The 16662-nt window shown below is 52.9% G+C and overlaps 1 protein-coding gene across 3 annotated transcripts in view; it reads left to right on the top strand.

Moving 5' to 3' along the window:
* The first annotated feature begins 1721 nt into the window (after positions 1 to 1721).
* MAPK15 (mitogen-activated protein kinase 15) overlaps positions 1722 to 16662 on the top strand; it is a 362466-nt gene continuing 347525 nt past the window's right edge. Inside the window, exons 1-2 of one of the 3 annotated variants that reach the window (XM_029592334.1) lie at positions 1722 to 6331; positions 7032 to 7107. The gene's annotated coding sequence lies outside the window, so the exon portion shown is untranslated. Of the gene's footprint in view, positions 7108 to 16662 lie in introns of all 3 variants that reach the window. The other 2 variants (XM_029592335.1, XM_029592333.1) reach the window with 2 other exon arrangements.

Below are 16662 nucleotides of genomic sequence, written 5' to 3' on the forward strand. Positions count from 1 at the left end.
AACCAAGGTTGGTTTCCCTTTTTTGTTGGGTTGAGTGACTTGGAGATTATTGGGCACCATTTGTTTGCGACTGTTTCTGTAATCTTTTGTCAGGAGGATATGGCTGAGTCAGGATTAGCTAGGTCTAGGTTGGAGAGTTCTTTGGATAGCTGATCGCCGAGTATGTCGGAAGGACATGTTTTCCTGAATTGAATGGTAGATGTGTGAGGAGAGGTGTGTGTCTGTTTGTGAGTGGAAAAGGAAGATTCTATTAAGAAATGATCTGACCAAGGGATTGGGGTACAGGAAGGTTCTGATGTGCAGGTGAAGTTAGCATTAATGAATATTTGATCCAGGGTGTGACCAGCTTTATGCGTGGAGCTGTTTATGGTCTGAGTGAATCCCATCGCGCCAAGAGTGGTGAGGAGAGTTTCACAGTTGGTAGAGCGAGGTATTGCGTTTGTGTGGAGGTTGAAATCCCCCATAATTATTGTTGGAAGGTCTGAATTAATATGTTTCACGATGGATTCTACGAGGGGTGATGGGTCCGTTTCTAGAACTCCCGGGGGAGCGTAGACTAACAGAATTTGTAGGTGTTTCGATTTGACTAGACCCAATTCTAATTTGGATTCTGTCTTGATAGAATGTGCGGTCAGTCTGAGTTCTTTCTTAGTGGCTAGAAGAAGTCCGCCTCCTCTTTTTTTGAGTCTATGAAAGGTGAAGATGTCGTATGTCTGAATTGGTAGTTGATTGGTTAAGGCAATGTCAGAGTTTTTGAACCAGGTTTCTGTGATGGCACAGATGTCTGGGTTGCTATCCAAGAGGTAATCGTTGAGGATGTGTGTCTTCTTAGTTAAGGATTGCGCATTGATGAGGGTTACTGAGAGTAGCGTGAGGCCTAGAAGTTGGTTCAATGGTGATGTTGTGATAGGGATGATTCTTTTTTGTATGACATTGGTGAAGTTAGATATGGGGGTTCTCCTAAGGTTGTGGATGATTGGGATGTTATATGTGAGCATGGTGAGGATGGTTTTGGTGGAGGTTTATTTTGAGATGCGCTTGATTGGGTCTGGGTTTGGAAGCCCAATGGTGTGAGTCTGTATGAATTCAAGAGGTGTCTGAGGATGGGTGAGAGAGGGTGTCTGTCTGTATGAGTTAATTTGGATGAATTGCTGAAGGTGTTTGTAATTTAGTTGGTTCGGCTGGATAGGTGCTCTGTCCTCTGTAAGCTTGATTGGTTGTCTGAGTGGTTGCTGGGATGATTCTGGTCACAGCAGTTATATCGAGGACTATTATATTTCTGGGCTCCGATGATTGGGTTGAAAGATAACATGCTAGTATGGTGGTTGGGTAGCATCGGTTCCTTTGCTCTGTTAAAGGCCTCCCGTTGGGGGAATGGGTCCCGGGCGGGTTCCACACATAGGGAGTGCCCAAAGGGAGTGCACTAAGGAGCGCACAAAGGAGCAGGCTCCTTTGTCGAGCTCCTTAGGCGCGCGACGCCTGGGTGTCTCTCAATTTAAATTAGGAGGCCAAATCAGGGCTGTCCCCTGATTGGCTGAAGGTGTTCGGCGTGCCCCTCGGAGGCGGAGGAAGGTGAGCCGGATGTCGTCAGCGTCTCGGTTCGACGGAGGCCGGCAGGGGCTGCCTCGTGGTCGGGGTCGGAGGCGGCCGTGGGTAAGTGAAAAATATCGGGCCTTACCCCGGCGGGTCTCCGGCGCCGATCGCGCAGGCCCTGCTTCTCTGCTCTGCCGTGCTGCGTCCGTGCTGCGTCCGGAGGAAGAGGGCTCAGTCCGGGAGATCTTCAGATTTAAAGGCTGAAGGTGTTCGGCGTGCCCCTCGGAGGCGGAGGAAGGTGAGCCGGATGTCGTCAGCGTCTCGGTTCGACGGAGGCCGGCAGGGGTAGAGCGATGGAAAATTTGTACCCGTTGCCCGAAGATATCTTGGAACTGCTAAGGTTTCCTAAGGTGGATGCCTCTGTGTCGGTGGTCACAAAGAGGACTACGATCCCGGTGGCTGGAACAGCAGCCCTTAAGGATCTCCAAGATAGGAAGCTCGAAGTTCTGAAGAGGATTTTTGAGGTTCGGCTCTGGGTATCTGGGTGGCCGTTTGCATGTGCTTTATGCTCTGGGTGAGCCTGCTATGGGTTCAACAGTTGTTAACCTCCTAAGAGCTCCCGCCTCAGGAATCTGTCCAGGCAGAGCACCTGGAGGCGGCGGTCGCATATGGGGCAGATGCCTTATATGACCTACTGATGACTTCTTCCAGGACCATGGCGTCGGCAGTCTCAGTCAGGAGACTTCTCTGGTAACGTAACTGGTCTGTGGATGTCTCTTTTAAGGCCCAATTGAGCTCTTTACCTTTTAAGAGAAAGTTTCTTTTTGGGGAGGATTTGGAGCAGTTGATCAAGTCGTTTGGGGAAAATAAGGTTCACAGGCTCCTGGAGGACAGGCCTAGACCTTCCAGGGGCTTCTCTACAGCCCATGCTCTTGTTTCGGGGCCAAAGAAGATTCCGGCAGACTAGAACCCCGGTGGCACAGCCACTAGTAGACTACAGCCCCGGCAGACTAGAGCCACCGGCAGACTAGAGCCCCGGTGGCGCAGCCCTGATCTCATTCCTTTCGAGGCCAACAGCCCACTAGGGACGGTGCCGGATCAGCCCCGCTTGTAGCCAAGTCTACTCAATGAGATACGGTCGGCCCATTCCTCGATTCCCAGGGTGGGAGGACGGCTGGCCAGATTTTACGAGGAATGGGTCAAGATAACCTCTGACCAGTGGGTTCTAGATGTCATCAAACACAGCTACGGAGTAGTAACCGCCGCAACAAGCAAGCTACTCCCCCGCTTTTTTGTGAATGCAAATCCTTTTTTCCACATTTCCTCTTGCCATTGAAGCTTAGAGCAATGTTGGAGTCGCATTAACAGTGAGTATGTTTATTGAATAAGGGTATTGTCTCCAGGTAGTAGCCATTCGCAGGGATCATCAGAGGTTCCTTTGATTCAAGATCCTCGGCAAACATTTCCAGTTTTGTGCTCTGCCGTTCGGTCTGGCGATGGCGCCTCACACATTCACCAAGGTGATGATGGTAGTGGCTGCAGCCACCCGTATCTAGATGACTAGCTCATCTGGGCGAAGTTGAAGGTCCTTTGCGAGGCAGCGGTCAGCAGAGCTATGGGGCTCCTGGAATCTTTGGGATGGGTCGTCAATCAGGCGAAAAGCAACCTTCTTCCGTCTCAGGTATTGGACTTCTTTGGAGCCCGATTCGATACCCGTGTGGGGAAGGTATTCCTCCAAGTGGACCGGATCTCCAAATTGATGCAACAAATCTGCCGGCTGTTGTCGATTCCTGTTCCCAAGTTTTGGGACTATTTGCAGGTCCTTGGTTTCATGGCATCCACACTGGAGTTGGTCCCTTGGGCATTTGCTCGTATGAGACCTTTACAGAGAACATTGCTTTCTCATTGGGATCCGAAGTCGGAAGATTTTTAAATCCCATTGCCACTCACAGAGTCTGCCAGATCCAGTCTTGGCTGGTGGCTGATTCCAGAACACTTGTGTCACGGAGTTGATCTTGTTCCTCAGTGGTGGTAGTCACCATAGATGCCAGTCTCTCTGGTTGGGGAGCGATCTGCCAGTCACGGTCAGTCCAAGGAATATGGTTGCTGGAAGAGACGCATTGGTCCATCAATTGCTTGTAAACAAAAGCAGTTCGTTTGGCACTACAGCTCTTCCTACCGATTGTGCGCAATCGGGTGGTCTGAGTCCTGTCAAACAATGCAACGACAGTGGCCTACATCAACCGTCAGGGCGACACCAAGAGTCGCCCGGTAGCCGCAGAAGCGGAGCAACTCATGGACTGGGCAGAGAAGCATGTCGCCATTCTGGCAGCGTCACACATTGCGGGCACAGACAACGTGCAAGCGGATTACTTGAGTCAACAAAGGATCAATCCCAGAGAGTGGGAACTCTCTGAGGAAGCGATGGCCCTCATCATTCGCAGATGGGGGTTACCCCATCTGGATTTGATGGCAACTCAAAGGAATGCCAAGGACCCTCGCTTTTTCAGTTGCAGAAGGGAACACGGAGCAGAAGATCCTCTATGCCTTCCCTCCATGGTCGCTAGTTATCAACATTCTTCACTAAATAGAGGTTCATCTAGGAAGGGTAATCCTGGTAGCTCCGGAGTGGCTTCGGCGCCCGTAGTTCGCGGACCTAGTCAATCTTGCGGTGGACGGTCCCCTGAGGTTAGGTCATCTTCCCCAGTTACTATGTCAAGGCCCTATATTTTTCGATCAGGCGGATCGCTTTTGTCTAGCGGCCTGGCTTTTGAAAGGAGGCGATTGAGAAGGAAAGGTTATCAGGAGGATGAAATTACTACCCTTCTATAAGCGTGTAAACCTTCTACCTTGTTGACCTATGTTAGAGTATGGAAGGTGTTCGAATTATGGTGCAAGGAGCAGGGCTTTCTTCCCCGGCGTTCTTCGGTGCCACAGATTCTGGCGTTCTTACAGAAAGGCTTAGCTAAAGGGTTGTCTTTCAATTTCCTTCGGGTCCAACTGGCCACCTTAGGGTGTCTCCTAGGCAAGCTTAATGGTAGATCGCTCGCGTCACATCCGGATGTGGTCCGTTTTCTTCAGGGGGCGAAGCATTTGAATCCTCCAGTCTGTCCGCTCTGTCTGTCCTGGAGCCTTAATTTGGTGCTTAGGGTCTTGTGTGATGCTCCTTTTGAACCCCTGAAGCGGGCTACATTAAAGGACCTCACACTAAAGACGGTGTTGCTGGTAGCTATTTGTTCAGCTCGCAGGGTTTCCGAGCTTTAAGCCCTTTCTTGTAGGGAGCCCTTTTTGCGCATTTCGAATTCGGGGTGTCTCTCTCAGGACCGTTCCATCCTTTTTACCAAAGGTGGTCTCGTCTTTCCATTTGAATCAGTTGTGGAGCTTCCTGCTTTTTCCTCATATCGATTCGGAGGCACAGCATGCTAGGGAGTTAAAGGATTTAGATGTCAGGAGGGCTCTCCTTTGCGAGTTGGAGATCACAAATTCTTTCCAAGTTTTGGATCATTTGTTTGTCTTGTGGAATGGCGGTAAGAAGGAGCAACAAGCGTCTAAGGCGATTATTGCCCGATAGTTGAAGGAAGCTATCTCATCTGCTTACATGTGTCATGGTCGGCCTCTTCCTGAGAGGTTGAAGGTGCACTCGCTACGCTCTCAGGCCGCTTCATGGGCTGAGTGTCAGTTGGTGTCGGCGCAAGAGATGTGCAGACCGTCGACCTGGAAGACATTGCACACTTTTGCTCGTCACTACCGTTTGGACGTCCAAGCTCCAGACGATGTCAGTTTTGGCAGCGGTGTTCTTCGAGTGGGACTCTCAATGTCCCACCCTGTGTAGGGAAGCTTTGGTACATCCCAGCACTCTGGACTGATCCAGGTACGTACAGGCGAAGGAAAATTGGTCCTTACCTGCTAATTTTTGTTCCTGTAGAACCACGGATCAGTCCAGACCAGTTTGTCAGTTATTTGGTTTACTTTTTGCTTGATCTGCAATTTTTTGCTATTTTTCCTGCAAGTTTTCTGATTTGATACTGTTTTATACGGAGGAGATGCGGTTAGCACACCAGGTTAAGAGGGGGTGTGCTACAAGTTTTTCTCTGTCTCCATCTGCTGCAAGGGAGTCAAAACCCAGCAGTCTGGAGTGATCCGTCGTACTACAGGCATGAAAATTAGCAGGTAAGCACCAATTTTTCTATAATGTCTCTGAATATAAGAGGAGTTTCTTCTCCCATAACAAGATCTAGAATTTTGCAATATCTTAAAAACAAGCACCCTGAACTGGCTTTTTTGCAGGAGAGACAGTCGCCCAAGAACATAAAACTAAAGAGGTCATGGGTGGGGCAGATTTTCGCTGCTTCACAAAGATACCCCTTTTCAGATCCATTGCTCCAGGTCTGACCTTGCAAATCGATATGTCATTCTAGAGGGGACTCTTATATGGACAGACAATGACATGGGTAGCGATCTATGGACCAAATAGTGGTCACCTTGGGTTTTACAGGGCATTGCAACACATTGTGCCGGGATATGATTCTACCAGTTTCTGTATTGGAGTAGATTGGAGCAGCTCTCACCTTCGCCCAGAGTTCACCTTCATTACAAAGCATAACACCCTTGCTCTGCCCCCACCCCCCAACACCTATTTCTGCGCCGACTGTGTCCTTCTCAGGCCCCTGTGCGACCGTCGAAGTTCGCCTAATGGACGCGCCGGCCCTGGGAACATGCATATTTTGTGCGTATATTGTGCATCCAGAAATGTTTTAGTACATCAAACTTTTATTCTTAAACACCGCAAGCAGTAGATGTAAGTATCACAATGATAGGAAGCAGGAAGAACCACAGAGGACAGTATTGTAAAATTTGAGTTGAGCCCTTGACTCACGGATTGACTTTGTCAGCTGCCCCTTTAAATGCAAATACCCGCCGACGCTTTCTTGCTCAGCGCTGCCCCTTTAAATGCAAATACCGCCGACACTTTCATGCTCAGCGCTGTCCCTTAAAATGCAAACACCCGCTGACGCTTTCATGCTCAGCGCTGCCCCTTTAAATGCAAACACCCGCTGACGCTTTCATGCTCAGCGCTGCCCCTTTAAATGCAAACACCCGCTGACGCTTTCATGCTCAGCGCTGCCCCTTTAAATGCAAATAGCCGCCGACGCTTTCATGTTCAGCGCTGCCCCTTTAAATGCAAACACCCGCCGACGCTTTCATGTTCAGCGCTGCCCCTTTAAATGCAAACACCCGCTGACGCTTTCATGCTCAGCGCTGCCCCTTTAAATGCAAATAGCCGCCGACGCTTTCATGCTCAGCGCTGCCCCTTTAAATGCAAACACCCGCTGACGCTTTCATGCTTAGCGCTGCCCCTTTAAATGCAAACACCCGCTGACGCTTTCATGCTCAGCGCTGCCCCTTTAAGAAGAGACGTCGAACGTGCGTGCACAGAATTTCTCGTTTCCTGGTTACCAAGCAACGGAGACAACACGCCGTTTCCGTTTGTATCCCAGCAGGCAGCGCGGCGGTGACCGGCGTGAGAGCCCCGCGAGAGCCCTGAGCAGCGGAAAGCGCGGAGAGAGTGCGGAGGTGAGCGGGACGGGGAGCGGCTCCTGATGAAGGAGCGGGGGATGTGCTGGGGAGGGCATCTGAGGGGACGCAGAACTGGCGAGCGATGGGATCTGTTGGGCAGGATGGGAGGGCAAGGGGGATCCCATAGTGGGGGGGGGGGGGGCAGGATGGGAGGGCAAGGGAAATCTCATTGAAGGGGGCAGGATGGGAGGGCAAGGGGGATTCCATGGGGGGCAGGGCAGGATGGGAGGGCAAGGGGGATCTCATAGGGGGGGGGGGCAGGATGGGAGGACAAGGGAAATCTCATTGAAGGGGGCAGGATGGGAGGGCAAGGGGGATCCCATGGGGGGCAGGGCAGGATGGGAGGGCAAGGGAAATCTCATTGAGGGGGGCAGGATGGGAGGGCAAGGGGAATCCTATCGGGGGGCGGGGCAGGATGGGAGGGCAAGGGGGATCCCATAGTGGGGGATGGGGCAGGATGGGAGGGCAAGGGGGATCCCATAGTGGGGGATGGGGCAGGATGGGAGGGCAAGGGGGATCCCATAGTGGGGGATGGGGCAGGATGGGAGGGCAAGGGGGATCCCATAGTGGGGGACGGGGCAGGATGGGAGGGCAAGGGGAATCCTATGGGGGGGATGGGGCAGGATGGGAGGGCCAGGGGAATCCCATGGGGGGGGGCAGGATGGGTGGGCAATGGGGATCCCATAGTGGGGGATGGGGCAGGATGGGTGGGCAAGGGGAATCCCATGGGGGGGGGCAGGATGGGTGGGCAAGGGGGATCACATAGTGCGGGATGGGGCAGGATGGGTGGGCAAGGGGGATCACATAGTGGGGGGGCAGGGCAGGATGGGTGGGCAATGGGGATCACATAGTGGGGGGGCAGGGCAGGATGGGTGGGCAATGGGGATCCCATAGTGGGGGATGGGGCAGGATGGGAGGGCAAGGGGAATCCCATTGGGGGGGGGGGGCAGGATGGGTGGGCAAGGGGGATCACATAGTGGGGGATGGGGCAGGATGGGAGGACAAGGGGAATCCCATTGGGGGGGGGCAGGATGGGTGGGCAAGGGGGATCACATAGTGGGGGATGGGGCAGGATGGGAGGGCAAGGGGAATCCCATTGGGGGTGGGCAGGATGAGTGGGCAAGATGGGTGGGCAAGGGGGATCACATAGTGGGGGATGGGGCAGGATGGGTGGGCAAGGGGGATCACATAGTGGGGGATGGGGCAGGATGGGTGGGCAAGGGGAATCCCATTGGGGGGGGGGCAGGATGGGTGGGCAAGGGGGATCCCATAGTGGGGGATGGGGCAGGATGGGAGGGCAAGGGGAATCCCATTGGGGGGGGGGCAGGATGGGTGGGCAAGGGGGATCACATAGTGGGGGATGGGGCAGGATGGGTGGGCAAGGGGAATCCCATGGGGGGGGGGCAGGATGAGTGGGCAAGGGGGATCACATAGTGGGGGATGGGGCAGGATGGGTGGGCAAGGGGAATCCCATGGGGGGGGGGCAGGATGAGTGGGCAAGGGGGATCACATAGTGGGGGATGGGGCAGGATGGGTGGGCAAGGGGAATCCCATTGGGGGGGGGGCAGGATGGGTGGGCAAGGGGGATCACATAGTGGGGGATGGGGCAGGATGGGTGGGCAAGGGGAATCCCAATGGGGGGGCAGGATGAGTGGGCAAGGGGGATCACATAGTGGGGGATGGGGCAGGATGGGTGGGCAAGGGGAATCCCATTGGGGGGGGGCAGGATGGGTGGGCAAGGGGGATCACATAGTGGGGGGGCAGGGCAGGATGGGTGGGCAATGGGGATTCCATAGTGGGGGATGGGGCAGGATGGGAGGGCAAGGGGAATCCCATTGGGGGGGGGGCAGGATGGGTGGGCAAGGGGGATCACATAGTGGGGGATGGGGCAGGATGGGAGGACAAGGGGAATCCCATTGGGGGGGGCAGGATGGGTGGGCAAGGGGGATCACATAGTGGGGGATGGGGCAGGATGGGAGGGCAAGGGGAATCCCATTGGGGGGGGGCAGGATGGGTGGGCAAGGGGGATCACATAGTGGGGGGGGGGCAGGGCAGGATGGGAGGGTAAGGGGAATCCCATTGGGGGGGGCAGGATGGGTGGGCAAGGGGGATCACATAGTGGGGGGGCAGGACAGGATGGGAGGGCAAGAGGGATCCCATAGTGGGGGACGGGGCAGGATGGGAGGGTAAGGGGAATCCCATGGGGGGCAGGGCAGGATGGGTGGGCAAGAGGGATGCTGTTGGCCTAGGGAAGCAGTGAAAACTGTTGGGGAGAGAAGGATGGGGAATGAGGGGATGTGATGGTGGAGGAAGGCGTGAAGGGATCTGTTGGGAGAAGGGTAGGATGGAGTGGAGGGATTGCATGGATGCTGTTGGGTATGGGGAGGGGTTTGTGTTTGGTGGTGCCTGCTGACCGATGTTCTAGGAAATCCAGTCCAGACCGTCGGGGTCCAGGGATTCAGGGAAGGATTGTTCTGGGGGGAATGAGTAGATGTAACAAAGTAATGCAGTAAATGGTAGTAGATAAAGACCCATTTAGCCCGTCCATTCTTCCTAGTTACGATTCTTGCAATTTGGGGAGATGAGGATATGGATTCCCATTCTCAGCCCAATACCAGCTCCCTCATTAGGGCCGATGCAATGTCATGTGTGCACAATTCCAGGCTGGATGCATGTTTTTTCAATGCATACACATGCCCTCTCTTGGGCCCTCGATGTAATACTCAAATGAGCTGGCGTGCTAAAAGGAAAGCGTCCATGGCATCGAGGCTGCGTGCAGGTAAGGAAAACAGACACTCAATTTTCCAAGCATCCATTTTCCTAACCTGTGCACAGCCACAGGGTAAGAAAATGGACGCTCGTAAATTGAGCTTCCCTTTCCCTGACCTGACTGCCGTCAAGAGGTTTTTTTTTTTAATGTTGCAGCTTTCTGTGATTCCTCCTGTTTAGTACCACAACAATATTAAATAGGAGGAATGACAGAAAAGCTGCACTTTTTGCTTTTCTGAGTATGGCTTGGGGTGCCTCAAAACTTAATGCCTGCTCTGGGCTGGCGCTAATTTTTGAGGATTAAAATGTGTGTGCCTGGCGCACTTTTTTCTTTTTTTTTGTATTGGCGGTATCAGCTAATAGCATCAACAACATGGCATTTGCATGTGATGAGCGCTATTTATGCCAGTATGTACGTGTGTTTTGGACACTCTAATCCCAATATTGCATTGGGGGTATGTCTAGCGTGTCCAACAGCTGAGCTCAGCGCCCGATTTTGCATCAGCCCTATTGTCTTGATCTGAAATTTCATCTCTTTTCCTACCACTGCCGCTATATCACAGCAGCCAAGAGAGAGATTTTTAACGCACGACATAGCACACTTTCTTCTCTCCCCTTCCTGTTGCCATGTTTTCAGAAAAAATACCTTGTTTACGGTTTTGACAATAGGGATGAATGACTAGGACAGAGAAGATGTACAGATAACGATCATTCTCCTTACTTCTGGGAGCCTCTTGCATTATACTGGCTGCTTAGTACAGGGAAAAGCAGACAAGAAATGCTTGCCAAAATTCAAATAAACAATTTTCCAACTTGAATTCTTCCCTCTGCTTGTTCTCTTAGTTCTTTCGCTACTTCCTCATTTTTTCTAGTGTTCTCTCTGTCTTCTGTTTCTCAGAGAGGGTATTTCCTCATCATCCTGCAGATCAGTTCAGACAGATGGCAGACCTTTGTCCTGGTGCTGTCCCTCTGTATAATGTGATAAGGCAGGGAAGGCATCAGTAGTCCTCTGCCTCCAGCAGATGGTAGGAAGGTTGGTCCAGCAGGAAGAAGCAGAAAGGCCACTGAGTCAAGAACCCAAGAAGTGGGTTAGCTTACTCCTGGATAAGCCAGGGCCGAGACAGGGGAGCCCAATCAGGACATACAGCTCTTCTTCTCCCTGAGGCAATCAGGAGGGTAGCGCTCTTGCATTTCCCATCTGAGAAGTAAAATCGCTTTAAAAAAAAAATTCCAGTGCAACCTGGGAGCAGGTGGCAAGTTGCCAACAGACTCTTCTTGTCTCTCCCCTCCTTCCATGGAGTCCAGGTGTGGAGAAGGGGAGGAAGTGTGGGCGGTGTGGGTCCAGATGAGTGGCAAATATTGCCAGCTCATTCTGCAAGGCATATAAAAGGGAGAAGCTGGTGCAGGCATTGTAGGTAGAAGTGGATTGCACAGCAAACTTGTCATTCCCTGTACGTACGTACCTGGATCAGTCCAGACTCCTGGGTTTTGCCTCCCCTCCAGCAGATACAGACAGAGAAATTTTGATGGACTCTGCCATAAATACCAGGATGCCACCTACAGTCCGTCAGTATTACTCTGTCTCCAGCAGATGGCGGATGCAAAGTCTACAGTCTGTGAAGTGATTTAGGGTTGGCATTAGGTTTAGTGCTAGCATAGACAGTTTTCTTGAGTATTTAATTTCCAGGGTTTCAAAAAAAAAAAAATTCAGAGCAGGAGACAGACTTCCGCCTCCCAGAGGGTTGTTAGGTCCTGAGGGGATCATGCCCTCTGGTTTTCGAGGCCGCTGATGTACAGGGTTGAGAACCCTCTTTCCAGCCACTCGCTGTACTGGGGGTGATACTGGGGAGCGCGGCTCATTCCCCCCAGTAGGATCGGGACCCGGAGGCTCTGCGGCAAGTAAAAACAAAAAAAAATCTTTTATCTTGTTGTCACTTTGTGGGCTCTCCTATCCCTCCGTTCTCTTCGGGCTTCCTTTGCGCTATTTCGCTGCGCCGTTTTCGGGTGGTGCTGCAGGAAAGTTTGGGGGTTGGAGTTTTCAGCCATGCCGAGGAGGGCTGCGTGTGCCTGGATTTCTTCCAAAGGCCTTTGTGCCTCTTGCCTCTCCGGAGGAGAGGGAGCCTCTGCGACCCTACCGAGGGTCGTCATACGGGTCCAGACGGTCTCCGGAGCGTTCGGGACCCTGCCGGCCCTGAATTTAGGCCTGTTCCCGCTGAGCGCGGGAACGGGCGCCATCTTGGATTCGCTCGCGTCTGCGAGGCGGCAGCATCTGCAGCGGTGGGGGAAGGGAATCTCCCGCCGCAATTATCCCCTCAAAAGTTAGTCCCTGAGGGGGGCGATTCGGGGGTGCTTGGCCCTCATGGTGTAAGGGAGGTCCCGGCAGGAGATGCTTCGGATTCTTCCTCTGATTTGTCATTTAATTCTGACTTTGTGCTTCTGATGCACAAAGCTTTTAAAGCCAGATGGTCAGGCAAAAAGAGGGGAAGAGAGTTCACGGGTTTTTCAGACCCTACGGCCCAGCCACACAAGAAGGCAAAGCAGGTGGAGGAGATGGGAATCCCACAGGGGCAGAGACTTCTGCGGTTCGAGGCCCCTCAGAGATCTCATCTACTTCTTCGGAGTCTGAAGATCTGGAGGATCCGCAGTTACCTTCCCAACCTCCGAGGGGGGTTGAAGGGGAGACGGACCCCACGCAAGGGGGTCTGTGTGGGGCTCATGGAATGGATGGCGATGATCCTAAAGTCGTCAGGCTTTTTTGTCGAGATGAGTTAGGCCCTCTCATCCCTGTCATATTTCAAGAACTGGGTATTGAGACCCCCCAGGCAGAGTCTCGGTTGGGGGCTACGGATCTGGTTGTGTTGGGCTTGCGGGGGCCGCCTTCTTCCTTTCCTTTTCATTTTTCAGCTTCGGACTTACTCTTTCGGGAGTAGGATACCCCAGATTTAGGGCTGAAGGTAGCCAAAGCTATGGATAAGGTGTATCCTCTGCCGGAGGAGGCCTAGGAACTTCTCAGACTTCCCAAAGTGTATTCGGCAGTTTCAGCGGTCACGAAAATGACCACCATTCCGGTTACTGGTGCGACAGCCCTTAAGGACTTGCAGGATCGAAAGCTGGAAATTCAGCTCAAGAAAATTTTCGAAGTCTCAGCACTTGGGGTCCAGACGCCCTTCAGACAGGGCGTCTGGAGGTAGTCATTGCCTATAGTGCTGATTCTTTCCATGCTTCACTCCGCACTTCAGCCAGGTCCATGGTTTCCGCTGTGTCGGCTCGCCATCTGCTATGGTTGCGAAACTGGGTGGCAGACGTTTCTTCCAAGTCTCAGTTGGGATCTCTGCCCTTTAAGGGCAAACTGCTCTTTGGCAAGGAGCTGGAGGACCTGATTCAGTCCCTCGGTGAGAATAAGGTACACCATTTGCCTGAGGACAGGCCGAAGTCTAGAGGGTCATTTGGGTACAGATCTCAGTTTCGTGGGGGTCGAAAGCTTCGGACATTCCGTCCACCTGCTTCCTCCTTTTGCCGGTAATACCCAGACCGCTCCGGGGGGCAAGCCTTCGCAATGATGGGCGGCTGGCCTGCTCCTCGGTGCCGGTGGTTGGAGGCAGACTGTCTCTGTTTTACGAGGAGTGGGTCAGGCTCACGTCGGACCAGTGGGTCCTTTCAGTGATAAGACATGGTTACGCGTTAGATTTTGCACGGCGGCCCCGCCATCAGTTTCTCGTCTCTCCCTGCGGGTACGCCACCAAGCACCGGGCGGTTAGGGAGACTCTTCAGCGCCTTCTAGATCTCGGAGCAATTACTCCCATTCCTCCGGCGGAACTGCGGCAAGGTCGCTACTCCATTTACTTCATGGTTCCCAAAAAGGAGGGAACTTTCCGGCCCATTCTCTATTTAAAGAAGGTCAACAGATGTCTCCGGATTCCCTGGTTTCGCATGGAGACATTGCGATTGGTGATTGCTTCCGTGCGGCAGGGGGAATTTCTAGCATCCCTGGTTCTGTCAGAGGCGTATCTGCACATCGGGATCAGGGCCAATCACCAGAAGTTTCTACGGTTTTCCATTCTGGGGCAACATTACCAGTTTCAGGCTCTGCCTTTCGGTCTGGCCACCGCTCCCAGAACGTTTACCAAGATTATGGTAGTGGTAGCTGCACAACTGTGCAGGGAAGGATTTTTGGTGCATCCATATCTGGACGATTGGCTGATTCGGGCAAAGTCAGAAGTCCTTTGCCAGGAGGCGATCAACAGGGTACTTCAGCTGCTGCATGCCCTCGGATGGGTTGTCAACCTGTCCAAGAGTCACCTGGTTCCTTCCCAGTCCCTGGAGTTTTTGGGAGCTTTGTTCGACACTCATCTAGGCAGAGTTTTCCTCATGGTGGACCGCATTGCCAAATTGCAAGGATAGGTGAGAGCATTTTTGTCCAAACGTCCGCCGACGGTCTGGGATTACTTACAGGTTTTGGGGTCTATGGCTTTGACCCTGGAGCTTGTCCCTTGGGCCTTCGTCCACATGCGGCCCTTGCAATCAGCTTTGCTTTCTCGTTGGAGTCCAGTTTCCGAGCAATTCCACCTGCGGTTACCTTTACCGGACACAGCACGAGCCAGTTTGGACTGGTGGCTCCTTTCGGGAAACCTGAGCCGTGGAGTTCCTCTGATTGTCCCGGAATGGACGTTCGTGACTAAGGACGCCAGTCTCTCTGGATGGGGAGCGGTTTGTCTGTGACAGTCGGTGCAGGGCAGTGGTCCCAGGAGGAGTCCCAATGGTCCATCAACCACCTGGAAACCAGGGCATTTCACCTGGCGTTGCAGGCCTTTCTCCCACTTATCAAGGGGAAATCAGTCCAGGTTCTTTTTGACAACACGACCACGGCGGCCTATATCAATCGCCAGGGTGGGACCAAGAGTCGGTCAGTGGCGTTGGAAGCTCGAATGCTGATCAGCTGGGCGGAGCAATACCTGTACCTGGTCAGTATTGAAGCATCCCACATCGCGGGGGTCGACAACGCTCACGCGGACTTTCTCAGTCGACATCGCCTTGATCCCGGCGAGTGGGAGCTGGCCGGGGGAGCTTTTCAACTCATTTGCGACAGGTGGGGCACGCTCTGCATGGATCTGATGGCAACATTCCGGAACTCCAAGGCCTCACGCTTCTTTGCTCGCCGCAGAGAACCGAGGGCAGAAGGAGTAGACGCTCTGGCGCTTCCATGGCCGACATGTGTTGCTGTATGTTTTCCCGCCCAGGCCACTAATCGGAAAGGTGCTCAGGAGAATAGAGCTTCACCCATCCGTCGTGATCCTAGTGGCTCCCGAGTGGCCTCGGCACCCTTGGTTTGCGGATCTAGTCAATCTTGCGGTGCAAGGTCCTCTGCGGTTCCTGAATCTCCCAAACCACCTTCATCAAGGACCTGTATTTTTCGACACAGTCGATCGCTTTTGTCTAGCGGCATGGCTTTTGAGAGGCAGCGTTTGAAAAGCAAAGGTTATTCCGATGCGATAGTCTCTACGCTGTTGAGTTTGCGTAAGGCTTCCACGGCCCTGTCTTATGTTCACGTATGGAAGGTATTTGAGACTTGGTGCGTAGACAGGGGGATTCTGCCTACTCGAGCGTCTGTGCCGGAGATTTTGTGTTTTGTTCAGGCTGGTCTGGCGAAGGGACTGTCGTGACCTTCCTTGAGGGTACAGGTCGCAGCGCTTGGTTGTTTATGTGGTGCCGTTCAGGGAGTTGCATTGACGATGCATCTGGATGTGTCTCATTTTCTTCGCGGAGCAAAGCATCTTCGGCCTCCGGTGTTCTGTCCTTGTCCATCTTGGAATCTAAATTTAGTGCTTTCGGCCTTGTGTGCTGCACCATTTGAACCATTAAAGAGAGCAACGTTGAAGGATCTCGCGTTGAAAGTGGTGCTCCTGGTGGCAATCTCTTTGCTCGGCGGATTTCTGAACCTCAGGCTTTGTCGTGCAGAGAGCCATTCCTGAGGATTTCGGATTCGGGGATATCCTTGCGGACGGTTCCTTCCTTTCTTCCAAAGGTAGCTTCCTCCTTTCATTTGAATCAATCGGTGGAGCTTCCTTCCTTTTCGGATTCGGATAGTTATGATCCTCTCACTCGAGACTTACGGAAACTGGATGTCCATGGGCATTGTTGCATTATCTTGAGGTTACTACCAATGGTTTTCGGGTGTCGCATCATCTCTTTGTCCTCTGGAGTGGTCCTAAATGAGGTAATTTAACATCAAAGACCACTATCGCCCGATGGTTGAAGGAGGCTATCAATTCGGCTTACTTGCTAAAGGGCAAGTCCCTGCCTCAAGGGCTCCGGGCGCATTCTACTCGTGTTCAGGTGGCATCGTGGGCGGATTGTCAGCATATTTCGCCACAGGAGATTTGCCGGGCGGCCACCTGGAAATCATTACATACGTTCGCCAGGCACTACCGCCTGGATGTCCAGGACCCAGGTGTGGGAGGATTTGGAGCAGGTGTGCTGAGAGTGGGCCTCTCCAGATCCCAGCCCAGGTAAGAGTGCTCTGGTACATCCCAGGAGTCTGGACTGATCCGGGTACGTACAAGGAAAGGAAAATTGGTTCTTACCTGATAATTTTCGTTCTTGTAGTACCATGGATCAGTCCAGAGTCCCGCTCAATTGGAGTGTGCAGGTAATCGAGAGTCCGCTCATTCAGCTGTTCTTAGTTTTAATCGGCAGATCTTTGTTTACCGTGTCTCACGGGTTCTGTTCCCACTTGGGGGTTAGTGAACCAGTTTAAGTTGTTAGGTTACTGTATATAGTTAGTTT

This window comes from Rhinatrema bivittatum, chromosome 2 (genome assembly GCF_901001135.1).
Source record: "Rhinatrema bivittatum chromosome 2, aRhiBiv1.1, whole genome shotgun sequence".
In the NCBI taxonomy this organism is placed as follows: Eukaryota; Metazoa; Chordata; class Amphibia; order Gymnophiona; family Rhinatrematidae; genus Rhinatrema; species Rhinatrema bivittatum.